Source organism: Pongo abelii, chromosome 1 (assembly GCF_028885655.2).
Source record: "Pongo abelii isolate AG06213 chromosome 1, NHGRI_mPonAbe1-v2.0_pri, whole genome shotgun sequence".
Classification (NCBI taxonomy): domain Eukaryota; kingdom Metazoa; phylum Chordata; class Mammalia; order Primates; family Hominidae; genus Pongo; species Pongo abelii.
Genome location: NC_071985.2, coordinates 203,763,623 through 203,777,877, shown reverse-complemented (window position 1 = coordinate 203,777,877; position 14,255 = coordinate 203,763,623). Strand labels below are relative to the sequence as shown.

The window sequence follows — 14,255 nt, the reverse complement described above, 5'->3', positions numbered from 1 at the left end:
AAAAGCTGGAAGATAATTTGCCCTGGCGCTGTCTTTTCTTTTCAGAAAACTCCCTTCACTCCTACCCCACAACACACGCACACTTAAAAGCCACATTTGTTGAGCCAAAGTGACTGTCAGTTTCACTCCAATAGAAATGTGTGTGATCTCTTGCCCATGTGAACATAGCGTGCTATCGATGTAATTACATCCAGTTAAAGTCCCATCGAGAGAATATATTACAGGAGAAAAGGGTTTGATGTGGGAGAATTCGAGTCTCCACATATGTACTTTGACTCCTCCTACGCTTACTTCTTTTAAAATGAGAAAGAGGACATCGCCTTTAAAGGTCACTCTCCCTTCAAAATATTCTGGAGAAGAGTCACATAAGCACATGTTGAATGTGTGAAAGGTTAGTGTTTTATCACGATCTAATCCTGTCCTCTGTCTTTCTCCACTGCTGCAAAGATAGCGCCTCCTGCGCAAGGGATTTGCCTATGCATAAGGGACTTACCTCTTGCTCAAAGGACTGCCCCTGCAATGCATCATCAGCAAATTTTCTTTGCAACTTGAGTTTGTCTTTTTCCTCTCCTTGGAGAGATTAGATGCAGCTACTGGGCCAAGAGACATGAGCCCAGACAGCGGAGAGATTCCATTTCAGAAGCCTCAGCACCAACCATGTACTATGAGTAAGTGGCCATCTCCTGAAGGCCGACTGTCGTGTCTGCCCAGTGCTGTCCTGGAGACTTTTGAAAAAAGTTCACTATTTCGAACCCACAGCTCCACCCTGCAGAGGGGAGGTTTCCTGATGCTCCCACCATCAATTCCTGCCTAGATTATTGGCGAAGTTGCCCAGCTGGTCTCTCTGATTCCACAGCTGGGTCTGCCTGTAAATTGCACCCTACTCCTGCCTATGGACACAGGGAAACTGGGTTGTTCTTGCTCTCAGAGTGGACTGTGGTCACTAAGCCAGCAGGATGGGTGCAGAGAGGGTGCAGAGCCCCTCCCTATTCTCTAATTTGGGGGGTTAGGGGCAAGAGGCACAGAATTGTCATGGTCCAGCAGCCTATTGCTGGGAGGAAGGGTTGCATGTGCTGGTTGATATCACTCATGGCTGGCAGTGGTTCTAAGGGTCCCAAAGGGAGAGTGATGTGGGAGGATCCACTGATCATAGTCAAAGAAAATTTCATCTTTGGGTCATGCTTGGTGCTTGGGCCAAGAGTCACTGAACACCGGCTCACCCACCAGATGTGTCAAGCCCTCTTGACATCATGTGATTCCCTGAATAACAGTGAGAGTCACCATTTGTTGAGTATCTTTTTCACTTGTTCAACAAATACCTATGAGTGGGCACTGGGGCTACAGCAGGGAACCCTACAGAGCTGTTAAATGACAGAGATGGACCAGCGAGACTCCCAGCGATGTCAACACGTCCTTGAGGCCTCCACCGCCCTGCAGGAGCTTCACATTCACACTCTGGCCTCTCCTGCAATCAGTTTCAGGCTCTCTTTTCTCCCCCCAATCATCCGTTAGCACTTGGTCTTTTCATATCCTTGGAGCTGGGGCTGGGGGTGGCAGGGGAGGGAAACAAGTAGGCAGGTGGAGGAGGCGTCACAGAGCCAAGTGAGGATCCTGTTTCTTCCCCTAAGAAATGAGCAGTTTTACGCAAATTAATTTAAGCACAGTCCGTAACTAAAGAAGAAAAATAAGCCAGTTGGATTCATTTTCTTGGTCAGCTTCTCAAGCCTGGTATTAATCTATTCATCAGCTGAGCTCATCAGGAGCAAACATGCTTCTTCAGGAGTTTTCTAACAGGAAATAAATGCCTCATTAAGTTAAACATATTAACCTGAGAACAGGACCGATGTCAGACTAATGAACGTCATTATAGGCAATGCGCCGCAGTCCTCAGAGGGGCCCCACCCAGCATCGGGCGCTCCCACAGATTGGCTCAGCTACTGCAGGGTGTGGGATCATCAGAGGAGGGAGGGAGACGGAAAAGGGGCTGTTGCTGGAGCTGTGGTCATGGTCAGCCCTGTGGGCTGTGCCCCGATTAATTCTGGCGTCTTCGAATGCCTGCAAAGGGCGTGTGGTCAAAGGAGGAGCCCCGTGTGCCTCACTGTTGGGTCCAAGGGGGTTGGGAGGAAGCTGAGTGCAGCCTCTGAAACAGGAGTGAGGGCAGGAAGGCCGAGTTGGGCATCAGAACCCCGGGTTCTGGTTCCAGGCCTTCTCCACCTAGTGCGGGAGGCTCAGTTCCAGCCCCTCTCCAGCAGGCCGAGCTCCGTGTTGGGCACTTCCACAAGCATCGAGCTCAGCTACCCTCGCAGAAACCCAGGCAGAGAGGGGTTTATGGCCCGGGGTTGTAGAGGAGGAAACTGAGGCTCAGAGGAGTTAAGTGACTTGCCCGAGACCACCCTGCCTGTGGGTGTGAGAGAGACAGGCCCAGGCTGGCCTACCCCGGTCCAGGTTTCCGCAACAGCCCCCGCCGCATGCTTCCTGGTGTTCTGTCTTCCACTCCCTCCCAAACCCTCCTCCAGGTCTCTGGAGTGTCTTCATGGGGGCTGTGTGGGGAGGGGCTCTCTCCACCACCACACAAGAGCCAGGGTGTAGACCCTGCAAGGCTGAGGAGCCAGGGGAACCTTGACTTACATATGGCTCAGGGAGTCCCAGCCGTCACAGAGTAGAATCACTGCTCTACGTCTCCGTTTTCTCATCAACAAAATGGGGCTCAGTCTCACCACCCCACAGGCTTGCCATGAGGATCAAATGAGCCAACGAAGGCATAGTTCTCCACACACAGCAGGCTCCCAGGACATGCTGGTCCCTCCCACTCTGCACTGTATTCCTGGCCCATCTCCTGGGTTTGGTCCTTGGTGAAGAGCCAGGCTGGTGGAATGTGGAGGAGCACAGCGGTCCTTCTCAAAGTCCAGCCTCAAGTCCCACAGTCCATACACATTCCCTGAGACTCTGCAGCTACCTGGTTTCTATGCAGAGATGATTATGACATGGTCTTCCACATCAGCAAGTTCATAGCCAAGTCAAGGAGAGGACCCCAGGGCACTGGAGAGAGTCCAGTCCCTAAAGCGGGGACAGAGAAGAGTGAGAAGGGCCTGGAGACAGAGGCAGAGCCACTGGGGTTGGCACAGAGTGACCATGGAAGAGGTGCCTTCTAGGTGTGAGGGGCCAGCCAGCCTCCCCCGGGACAGAAGTAAATAGAGTTCTGCCAGGCGCTGTCCTGGAGACTTTTGAAAAAAATTCACTTTTTCTAACCCACAGCTCCACCCTGCAGAGGGGAGGTTTCCTGACACTTCCACCATCATTCCCTGCCTAGATTATTGACAAAGTAGCACAAATGGTCTCCCTGATTCCACAGCTGGGTCTGCCACTCCTTTCTGTAGACACAAGGAAACTGGGCTGTTCTTGCTCTCAGAGTGGATTGTGGTCGCTGAGCCAGCAGGATGGATGCAGAGAAGGTGCAGAACCCCTTCCCTATTCTCTAATTTGGGGGGTTAAGGGGAACCATGGTCCAGCAGCCTATTGCTGGGAGGAAGGGTTGCATATAATATAAAGGGCCAGGCCAGCTAGAGGCCTAGTCCAAGGTGAGAAGTAAGAGGGGGAGAAAAGTATAAATTCATATTTACAGCCATCCAAAATCCCAGCCTACCCTCTGCATCTTCCTCAGCAGATCTAAGGGAATGCACATATGCCAGGCAGGCAGATGGGCAATCAAGTGGATGAGCTCATTCTATTTAAAAAGAAAACAGGGGTGGTTATTATTAGTCCTATGTGTCAGGTAAGGAAACTGAGGCTCAGAGCTGCCAAGGTCACCGAGTTCTTAAGAGCTGGGATTCACTCCCTGGTCTGTTGGACCCCAGGGGCCATGATTTCCCCACTGGCCATGGTACCTCTCACGTCAGCAGGCCCTGCTGGACAGTATTTGTTTTCCCTGAAAAGCATAAGCTCTGGAAAATGTCTACTGCTGGCCCTTTTCCCTCCTTGATGTGGGGAGGCATGAAAACCCATGACCTATTCCCAGCCTTGAGTGCGGAGAGGCAGGCCCCGCCATCGTGTGTTAGCACTAGCCAGAGGGGCCCAGCACAGCCTTGTGGGGACTCCTGTGATTCAGAGCTGGTGTTCCCGCCTCACAGGGTGAGCCCAGATGCTCATTTCTGGGCATAGCTTCCCTTTACTGTGAGCACCTGCTCCTTCATAAGGTGGGTGCTGAGCATTCTGGCTGAGTACAGAGGCTGCAACTTCATTGCAGGTTGGAGCACTTGATGTATTGAATGGTGCAACGTTGTGTTTAATTTCACTGCAATTATTTCTGCAATTATGTGTTGAACACCATTCTCCCCTGTAAGTTCTTCCTTGGACAACTGGATCCAGCTTTGTGAGACAATGTAAAAAGGGACAAAAAACTCAAGCTTGGTTAGGGGAGCCAGCTTCGTGAAGGATGTGTGATGAATAATGCTGAAAACAATGGGGCTGTTGAAACTGGAGAAGGCAAAACCCTGTAGAGATGAGCTAGGAGAGTTGTCTTCAAATACAGTAGCCCCCTTATCTGTGGAGGATAGGTTCTAAGATCCCCAGTGGATGCCTGAAGCCCCAGGTAATACTGAACCCTATATATACTGTTTTTTTCCCCCTTAAGTCAAGAACCTTCACCTTTTCCCTTAAAGGAAGCACTTTACAGCTTCTTTTTGTCTTATCTGAATGGTCAGCATCACTACTCTTATGCCTTGTGGGCATTATTAAGTAAAATAAGGGTGGCTTGAACACAAGCGCTGCAGTATCGATACAGTGACAGTTGATCTGACAACCTAGCCAACTACCAAGTGACTATGGGGTGAGTAGCCTATACAGTGTGAATATGCCTGAGGGAGGGTTCACCTCCCGGGTGGGACAGAGCTGCACAGCACAAGATGACATCATGCTACTGAGAGTGGTATGCAATTTAAAACTTAAACACTGTTTATTGCTGGAATTTTCCATTTAATATTTTGGGACTGTGGTTAACTGCAGGTAACTGAATCTGTGCTATAAGATATTAAACCCTTGCCCCTCTCCAGCACTCAGAACCTTTGGAAATTACCCCAATTTTTCAGATGTTCTAGAATTAAAGGAACATCCCTCCTTGCCCTTGGTCCTCCTCTCCACCCCCCAGCCGTCTCCGGATCTCTATAAATGGTCTCTGCTGATTTGGAATCGTGGTCTTGAGGCATTTCTGGTTCTCCTGCTCTCCACTGCCCTGCACATGTGAAGAGCCCAAAGCCCAAACCACGGGGGCTGCAGGAGCCAGAGGCTGTTTCCCAACTATTTGTGAGGTTTGAGGAACACTCCACCCCCTTTCTGGTGGGGATGGACTGAAAGGGGCTTCTCAGTGCCCTGCATGAGGCTGATTTGCCCGCTGATGAGGCTCCTTTGATCATTCTCTCTGGACTTGGAAATGAAGCTTAACTTCAGCCACTGGGAAAAAATAAAATAGCAAGAAGCATAAAGCCCCTTTGTAAATTCCACCCCAGCCCTCCCAGAACGGCCAGTCAGTTTTCACAATATTTAGTCCAAGGGGTCTTAGTCAAAGGCCCCTCCTTTAGCAACTGGCCACTTTTCACTTGTGAATAGATTTAATTTCCACAGACTCTTGAGTGTTTTCTCGGAATTGACCTTCCCATGAAAAATATGCTTTGGAGACATGAAATAACCAACAGAGAGCCTTAAATGAATTGCACTTCATCAAGCGGAAAAAAACAATGCGCTTGAAATAGGCGCTACACGGGAAATGGAGGGCTGGGAGCTTCCCTGCGGACCAGGAGTGCGAGGTAAGGGGCGCCACGCGGCTGAGCTTGGTTCTTTCTACAGCGCCTGGGTTCACTAGTGAAATGTTACGAGCTGGATTATGTCTTCTGCTGTGTGACGTGACATTTCCTGCTCCGTCCCTACCTTGGTTCTGTCTGAGTCATTCTCTTTCCCCCTGAGGAGTGATGGCTTTGCCTGGGAAGGGAGGAAGGGAGGGGGCCCACCCTCTGCCTCCTCCCTCCTGGGCCCCATCTGCTGAGGAATGAGCTCCAGAGGAGACATGGGGCAAAAGGGGGTGCAGGGATCCCAATTCCCCCCACCCAAACAAAATGTGTCAGGGTAGAGGTAGCTCACCAGAGATGAGAGAACTGAGAGGAAGCCCCTGCCCACCCATTCCTCCCACGAGGGGTCTGAGGAGGGGGCTCTGTTTCTCTAGATGCTCAGTTGCCAAGTGTTTGCCGAGGGCCAGCGTGTGCCCAGCTCTGAGCCAGGGCTGCAGATTTATGAAGGGCCAGAGCTCAGGAGACAAGGTTGGGGCACCCACAGCATCTGCTGCAATCTCTAGGAACATGGTTATGCACGGAGCATAATTATGGGCAGTGGGGGAGCCTCCACCCCTCAGAACCTCCTGCCTGGTGGCCAAGCCCCTCCTAGGTCTACAGCACACCCCACCGTCTCCCCCTCTGAGCCCCAGGGCTGTTATTTCCTTAATGTGCCTGATTTAATTATTATCTTCAAGGAGAGACTCAATCCGGAGATAAACACAAAGACCTACTGCTGACAGTGGAAGGCTCCTGCCTCCCTGGGTGCAAATAGAGGGCCCGCTGCAACCCAAGCATAACTTGGGCCTTAGAACCAGCAAATTCAGCTCTCTAAGTGCTGATACAATGCAGTCCCGCTGGAGACAAGTGTCCTCACACTGCTGCCAGGCCCTGCGAGTAGCTCTGGCACCCCCATGGCTCGGGAGTGGGCTGGGCTGGGCTGGGCTTCTGCACTGTCCTGCCCATTGGCCCTCTGCTCTCTGCTCAGCTTTCCAGGCTCGGCTACTGCTGTTGGTGGAATTGGGCATTTTATGTGCTTTGATAAGGCATCCCGGGCAGAGCTCTGGGAGGCTTGGCCTTGCTGTTCCTGCCTCTCTGGGGGAGCTCTGAGAAGCAGCTGGCTTTGAAGCAGCATGAGAAGCCTGCTAGTAAGATTTAACAGGCACGACCAGAATCCCAATACCACATCCCAGCAGGCACTAAGCAGGCCACAGTTGTGTCACGGGCCCAGATCAGACACAATCTCAAGGGCTGTCATAAACTAAAGGCGCAGGGCTTGCTCAGCTGTGGAGGCCTGGGGTTGGGTTCCAAGAAAATACAGAGGCTTTGGAAATAACAGCCACTCTCACAGTCTGGACATGAGGGAACAGAGCAGGCTGGGCCCTGACAGGGTTTCCTGAACCCAAAGGAAAGCAGGCCTAGCCAGGGTCCAAGCTCTGTCACCTAAGAGCTCAGCCTCTGCAACCACTGAGACCTGGCTTGCAATCCCAGCTCTTCCACCTCCTACCTGAAGGATCTTGGGGAAATGACCTGGCTTCTCTGAGACCCAGTTTCCGCAGCTGTATGATGGCTTCTGGGCACCTCCTATTTCAAGTTTATTTTTTCCATGTGAGGACAGAGGTGAGGAAGCTCATGCCCTCATGGCATGGACTCTGGCTTCCCACAGACACGGAGGACCCTCAAGCCCTGGACTGGGTGTCAGGAGGCCTTGGCTGGGGCACCTGCCCTGCCCTGTGTCTGCTGTGTGGCACTGGACCTGAGGCATGGAACCCCTAGCCTGCTGCCCCCACAGGCTTTTGAAGGGAAAGGGGCTGGCTCGGGGAGGGAGGAGAATCGTGGCATCCTGGAGCTGGGGGGAGACTTGAGGGCAATCCAGGCCCACCCACATCTCACAGGAGAGGAATCATCCAACACTCTCTCATTCTTAGGTGGTCCCCAGTCCCAGGGGTAACTAAGGAGCTGGGAAGGTTGGTCCAACCTGGTTCCCACTGGCCATTGAGACCCTCTGCTCCCTGCAACTGCCACAACTCATCTTCTTTGCCTGCAGAGGCAGCTGGTGCTCTGTGAGGAAGACATTTTCTGGTACCAGAAAACTGTGGGAAAAAGCAGGAATCCTCCAGGGATGTTCTCCACATTGAATTATGCATGAACCAACCCAGCTTCCAGGTTTGGTGAGCTCACCCACCTTACTGCCCTGACCTTCTCCAGTCTCCACCCCAATTAGATGACTTTTCCAATCGGCTTCGGCCCCTCTTGGGGTCACCTTAGTCAGATTGGCCACTGCAGACATGGAAAGGGCCCTGCCAGGCTCCCCTGGCTGAACCGAGTGTTTCATGATCCTGGAGCACCAGAGGTAGTGGATGAGCCTTTGTCAACAGCTCACAGGGAATCTGGACAAGCAGGCTCCACCGGGAGAGATCCGAGCCCTGCTTGCTATCTTGGCCAGCAAGGCGAGGGCACAGCAGCAAGAAGGCAGGTGAACAGAACATTTATGCTCATCTTATGCTGGGTGCTGGCAACTGAGCAGCAAAAAGGCCATGTTGTAAACCAAAAAAAACAACTGAGGCACGTCTCAATTTACTTGTGTATTTTGCCAATGTTGAGGGTGTGCTGGGGAAAATGAAACTCAAGCCACAGTAGGATCTGTGATCTGAACTTTTTCCAAAGGGGATTTTGAGGGCTTCAATATTTAAGGGGAAAAAGCAAGCAGGAGGAGAAAGGAGGAAAGAACGAAAAAGAGGGACAGTGTGGTCACGTTCTAGTGGGGCCCTGATGAGCACTCACCGAATCCACACATTGCATGTGAAAAGGACAGGGTAGAGGAGCAGTCCATTACGTATTTGTCTCTTGCTCAGAAAATCTGCACTTTCTATAAAATAAACATAGAATGGAGAAAGAAATCAAATATGTGTTCGTCTTGGGGTGGGTGGTGGCATGATTCCTAGTCTCCTCTTGGCCCACACCCATGAAAATAAGCTGTTAACATCATCAGGGAGAGGAAGGCCACTCAGGGAGACAAGTGGACTTCTATCTTGTAGCTATCTGTTTAGGAACACAGGAAACAGCAGTTTTTGCATGACTCAGCTTCCAAGTTTAGCTTTTCCCTTTGGCATAGTGAGTTTGGGGTTCTGAGATTCTATTTTCCTTTCACAATGTCCTTGTCTGGCTTCCAAATAATTGAACTTAGTTCTCTGGTATTTTGAGGGGAAACATGAGTTCTAAAAGTATTATTTCTTATTTACAGGTGAGGAAACTGGGATTCAGAGAGGTTGGGTAACCTGACTTAAGCCTGACATCTAGTAAGTGGCAGAGTGGGATGCGGAGCAAAGTGGGCTGTCTCCTGAGCTTATGCACCTCCCACTGTGAGATGCTGCCCAGGTCCCAGCACCTGCAGGATTAGGGAGATGTGCCTGTGAGGCACTGACTGGGCCCCAGCACCTGCAAGACAGAGAGATGTACCTGTGAGACCCTGCCCAGGCCCCAGGACCTGCACAATAGTGAGATGTACCTGTGAGGCACTGCCCGGGTCCCAGGACCTGCGGGACAGGGAGATGCACCCTGTGTGGGGAGCTGCTCGGCCCTGATGTAGGCTAAGGTATGTTATCGCAGGGGCTGCAGCAGCCCCTCCATTTACATCCAGGGAGGCAGGAGCCTTCCATTATCAGCAACAGGTCTTTTGTGTTTATCTCCTGATTGAGCCTCTCCTTGAAGATAATAATTAAAGCAGGCACATAAATGGGTTAAGGAGGTAACAGCCCTGGGGCTCAGAGCGGGAGAAGGCAGGGTGTGGTGTAAACCTAGGATGAGCTTGGCCACCAGGCAGGAGATGCTGAGGGATGGAGGTTCCCCCACTGCCTAGGGCACTGCTTATGAGGAGGAGAGACCCCCAGTCTCATCCCTCAACTTTCCCTGGGGAGGATAGGAGGGGAGCAGGGGAGGGAGTCCTGGAGGAGGAGTCAGGCCTACAGGGCTTCCCATCCTGGCTTCACCACTTCCCTGCTCTGTGACTTTGGACAAGTCACTTCCCCTCTCTGGGCTCTTTCCTCATCTGTAGGTGGGGATAGTGCTTTCATCAGCCCCTTCCTCCCAGGGTGGTTATGGGGATGAGCCCTACAGGCTGAACAAATGGACACTGGGAGGGGAGGGGCAGTGAGTGCAGTGGTCAGGGGCAGAGAGCTGGAGACCATCACAGATCTGGGACTTAGATCCAAACTGTGAGTTCATGCAAATTCTTCAATTTGGGCCCAGTATTCTCAGCACTGAGATCTTCATCCAAAGCTTTTAGCCTCCATAAATCATTTTTAATAACATACCACCTTGTAATTACTACAGAGCCTCAAGAGAATAAGATGCACTTCAGACATCATGAACTAATTATTGTCAGGCGAGTCAGTCACAATCTGGGAGCAGGACTGCATTTCATTCGAAGTCTTTGATTGCTCCTGGGCATTACCCTGGGGCTCTGGGTGACATTTACTCAGCAGAGCTCAGAGCTTATTACAGGTGTGTGTGTGAACAATGGCCAGGAAGGATTTATAGAGGGGGAGGGGATTGCAGCTGGGGTTGTACCTGGAGGTTACACATCTCGCAGACAAGGGCAGTGGGAGGGAGGGGACCTATGGCATCCCTTTACTCTTTCCATAAGGGCCCTTAGGGTTCCTTCGGGTTGTGTGGGTGACCTTGAGGTGGTGACTTAACCTTTTAGATCCTCAGTTCCTCTACCTGAAGAGGTAAGAAGAGGAAATAATAGCCCCAGGGCTCTTGGAGAAGAAGCAGCAGAGGGGTGTGGGCATGTGTAGACCTAGAAGGAAGGGCTTGGCTAACAAACCAATAAACTCTTCCTGACAGGGTAGTTGTGAGGGTCACAGGGTCAGGGTGATGGGAAGCTGTCAGCATGATGCTCAAATCCATCAGTGCTGTTGACTTGAGTTGGGTTATTGAACTGGGGTGGGGTGTGATGTTGATGCAGGATTTTTCTTGGTCACTTTGCCAGCTGGGGACCTCTGGCTGGTGACGCCCCCACTTGGGCCTTGCTTGAGCACACTACCTACTGCAGGAGGTGGTCCACCCATTTGGCCTGCCCTGACCACACCTGGTTTGTGCATCAGCTCTGCCCATGGCTGGGCTGGGTGTGCCCCAGCCTGCCTGTGTTACAGCTCCTACCCGCATTCAGTGGGTCCCAGATTCTTGTCCCATGTCTAAGAAGAATAAGGATACACTGAAAGTTGAAGGGTGAGGGGTGGAGAATAATTTTATTGAGTGACGGAACAGCTCTCAGGAGAGAGAGGATGTGGGAGTGGTTCCCCACCCGAAGTTGGGTGGCTTCTTTCCCAGTGTGGCTGAGTCTGGGGCTTTTATGGACTCAGAATAGGGGAGTACATGCTGATTGCTTTGTGAGTATGCAAAAAAGGTTAAAACAAAGGCACTACTCAAAGGTGGGCATGACAGTGTAAAAAAACAATTAGGAAAGGATAGGTATATGTAAAATAGATGAAGGGTGGGGATTAATAAGAGGAAAGCATGCCAAATGGGAAGACAGGTTCTCAATCCAGTCTGTGGATTTGACTTGCAGGTTGGCTTTCAGGCTTTAAATTGTCTTTGGCTTGGAGGTGAGGTTTCACCAGGGGCCTGCCCCTATCTGCCTAGGCATTTGACTGCCTCCTACCACTATCAATGTGGTACCCCATGAGGGCTGCAATGGGGCAATGGCAGAGGGATGGCTGGAGGTCAGGGTGCAGGTGAGGAAAGATGCATTGGAGAAAGAAGTGGAGGTTGGGATGGGTGGGTGCCTGGGAGTGTTTGGTGTGCCATGGACATTTCACAGCAGGATGTGAGATCTCTGCTTAGGGTCAACTCTTACAAGAATCATGGAGGACACAAGGAGAAAGGGATGGGGAGGAAACATCTCATCTTTGGGGAAGAACATGCAGAATAGAAAAAGCAACTAGAATCAGAGTCAGGAGATGTGGGTTCTGGACCAGCCTCTGTGCTAAACTATTGTGTGACATGGGGCAAGTCACTCACCCTCTCTGCGGTTGGTCTGCATATCTGAGAATGAGAAGATTTAACTACAGGATCTTTAAGACTCCTCTCAGCTCAGACCTTAACTCTATGATTCTGTGTGATGCTTTCCTCACCCCCCTGCTAAAACCAGCTTCCTGACAGAGGAAGGCAAGTCATCGGTCACAGTGCTGGCTCAGCAGCTCCCCAGGTTACTGTGTGGTCTGGAGCAGGGCTGCTTGGGTCATGTGAGTCTGTGGCTAACGTGCCCTTGTCTATGGAAATGACTTGATTGCTTGATCTTCCTTGTAGGAGGAAGAAAAAAGGGACATGGGGCAGTGGGAGATGAACCTGATTTACATTCCTGGAGGATAAGGAACAGGGCAGCCATCAGGCATTTTTATTGCCACGGGGCTTATTGATTTGTGCTACTGAATAGCTCAGGAACGGGGTGGCCTTCAGGTGTAGCCTGACTCAGGAACTCAAATGATGCCATCAGGAGATGCTTCTTCCTTCTCTATATTTTGGCACCACTCCTCTATGCAAAGCCAGTCTTGGGCACCTTCTTCCTGGTTTTCAGATGGTTTCTAGCCCACCTTGAGTCCCACAGAGAACACAGAGCCTCCCTGCCCCCTGACAAAGACTCTATCCTTGACAAGATTTTGGTCAACCTCCTCTGAGCCCTCTTCTCCACTAGGCCTCCAGTTTGACTTGCGTTTAGCAACAACCCTCCTACCCTTGATATCTAATCAAGTTCCTCTTAGTAATTTTGCACCCATTCCCTCACTCTGTTCATTGGCTATAAATCCCCAGCTGCCTTTGCTGTATTTGGAGTGGAGTTTAGTCTCTCTCCCCTAGTGCAACAACCTTGAATAAAAAGTCTTCCTTGTCATTTTTAACAAGTGTCAGAAGAATTTTTCTTTAACATCCAATTACTAATTAAAAGTCCTGGGCCCATCTCCCATTGGTTCCAAAGGCCATAGGCCCATCCCTGCACCAACTACAAAGGCCAAAGGCATGGAATGTACTCATTAGTTTAATTCAATCAGGGCCCAATACTGGAGCTGGTGGGGTTAACCCCACTCAAGTCATATGGGCTGAGAATAAAGGTTGGGAGTTTCACAAAGAAAATTCTGGATACTACTTTACAAGCAAAAGAGTACAAGGCAGTGGGTGGCAAAAGCCCACAGATGTCTTCTGCTGAGTAGGGGTGGGGAGGGAGGGGGCAAGAAAAACAAACACATTATCAGAAACCAAAGAGAGGAGGGAGAAACACCTGATTAGTATTCATAGCAGATCTCATTTTATTCTCCACAAAAACTAATCACTTTTAGTTATTCTTATCCTAAGTCTAGAATCCTAAAGGTTTAGAGCTGGAAGTACCTTCAAAATTCCTTGGTCTAGCACCCAGATCTTGGTTTCTAATACTATTCTCCAATAAAAGGAATCCTAGATTCTTAGGGAAATGACTGATTCTATGTCTGGGAAAGAGGAGATAAAAGATGAGCCTGGAACATCTTGTAACAGAGCCAGAAAGTAAAGAAGTGCTCAAAAAACAAAATGATGGGGGGCACAGCAAAGGGTCAGAGGAACCCGAGAGAGCTCCCAAAGATGGAACAATTTCAGCAACAAAATAAATAATGCAGTACTGGATTAAAATATAAAGTATAAAATAAATATCCATGAATCCATACTGACATAAATAAATAATTGAATAAATAAATAAATGGGAGAAAAAGGACAAATCTTCCTTATAGAAGGTTTTCAAATAATTTATACTGCCCCCTCTAGGGGGTGGAGGTTAATTCTGTAACCTTTTGTGTGTGGGCCTTACTTAATTATTCGCTGCAAATAATAAAGTGTGGGAAGGGAAGGGGTTGGGCAACCTATAGCGGAGAAATTCTGCAAACCTTAACCAAGTGATGGAGTTTCACATCGCCAATCATAAGTCGCGGATAGCATGCTCACCTGATACGATGTAATGAGAAAGGCACTTCATCTCTGTTGGATTCTTCCCTCAAACCCAGAACCCCAGTCTAATCATAAAGAAAACATCAGGCAACCCCAAATTAAGGAGATTTCTGCAAAATACCTTATCAGTAATCTTCAAGACTGCCAAGGTCATGAAAAGCAAGGCAAGACAGTCACAGTTAAGGGGGAGGTAAGGACATAGGACGACTAAATGTAATGCGGTATCCTGCTGGGAGTTGGGAACAGAAAAGATATATAAGGGGAAAAACTAGTAAAAATATAATAAAGTCAGGGGTTTAGTTAATACATATCTTAGTTTTAACAAATGAGCCTTAGTTAACTAAGAGGTAAACATTAAGGAGAGCTGGATAAAGAATACAAGGGACTTCTCTGTACCCTTCTTGTAAATTTCCCATAAATCTACACTCTCCTAAAATTAAAAAAAAAATACGTAAAAAACTCTTGGTT

General features: G+C 49.8%; 1 long non-coding RNA gene across 1 annotated transcript; it reads right to left on the bottom strand.

Moving 5' to 3' along the window:
• Positions 1-1,283: 1,283 nt before the first annotated feature.
• LOC129060424 (uncharacterized) lies at positions 1,284-2,948 on the bottom strand. Its single transcript, XR_008527127.1, has 2 exons — positions 2,629-2,948; positions 1,284-1,623 (listed from the first exon to the last, which is right to left on the bottom strand). It is a non-coding gene; the product is annotated as an uncharacterized LOC129060424 (long non-coding RNA).
• Positions 2,949-14,255: the final 11,307 nt, after the last annotated feature.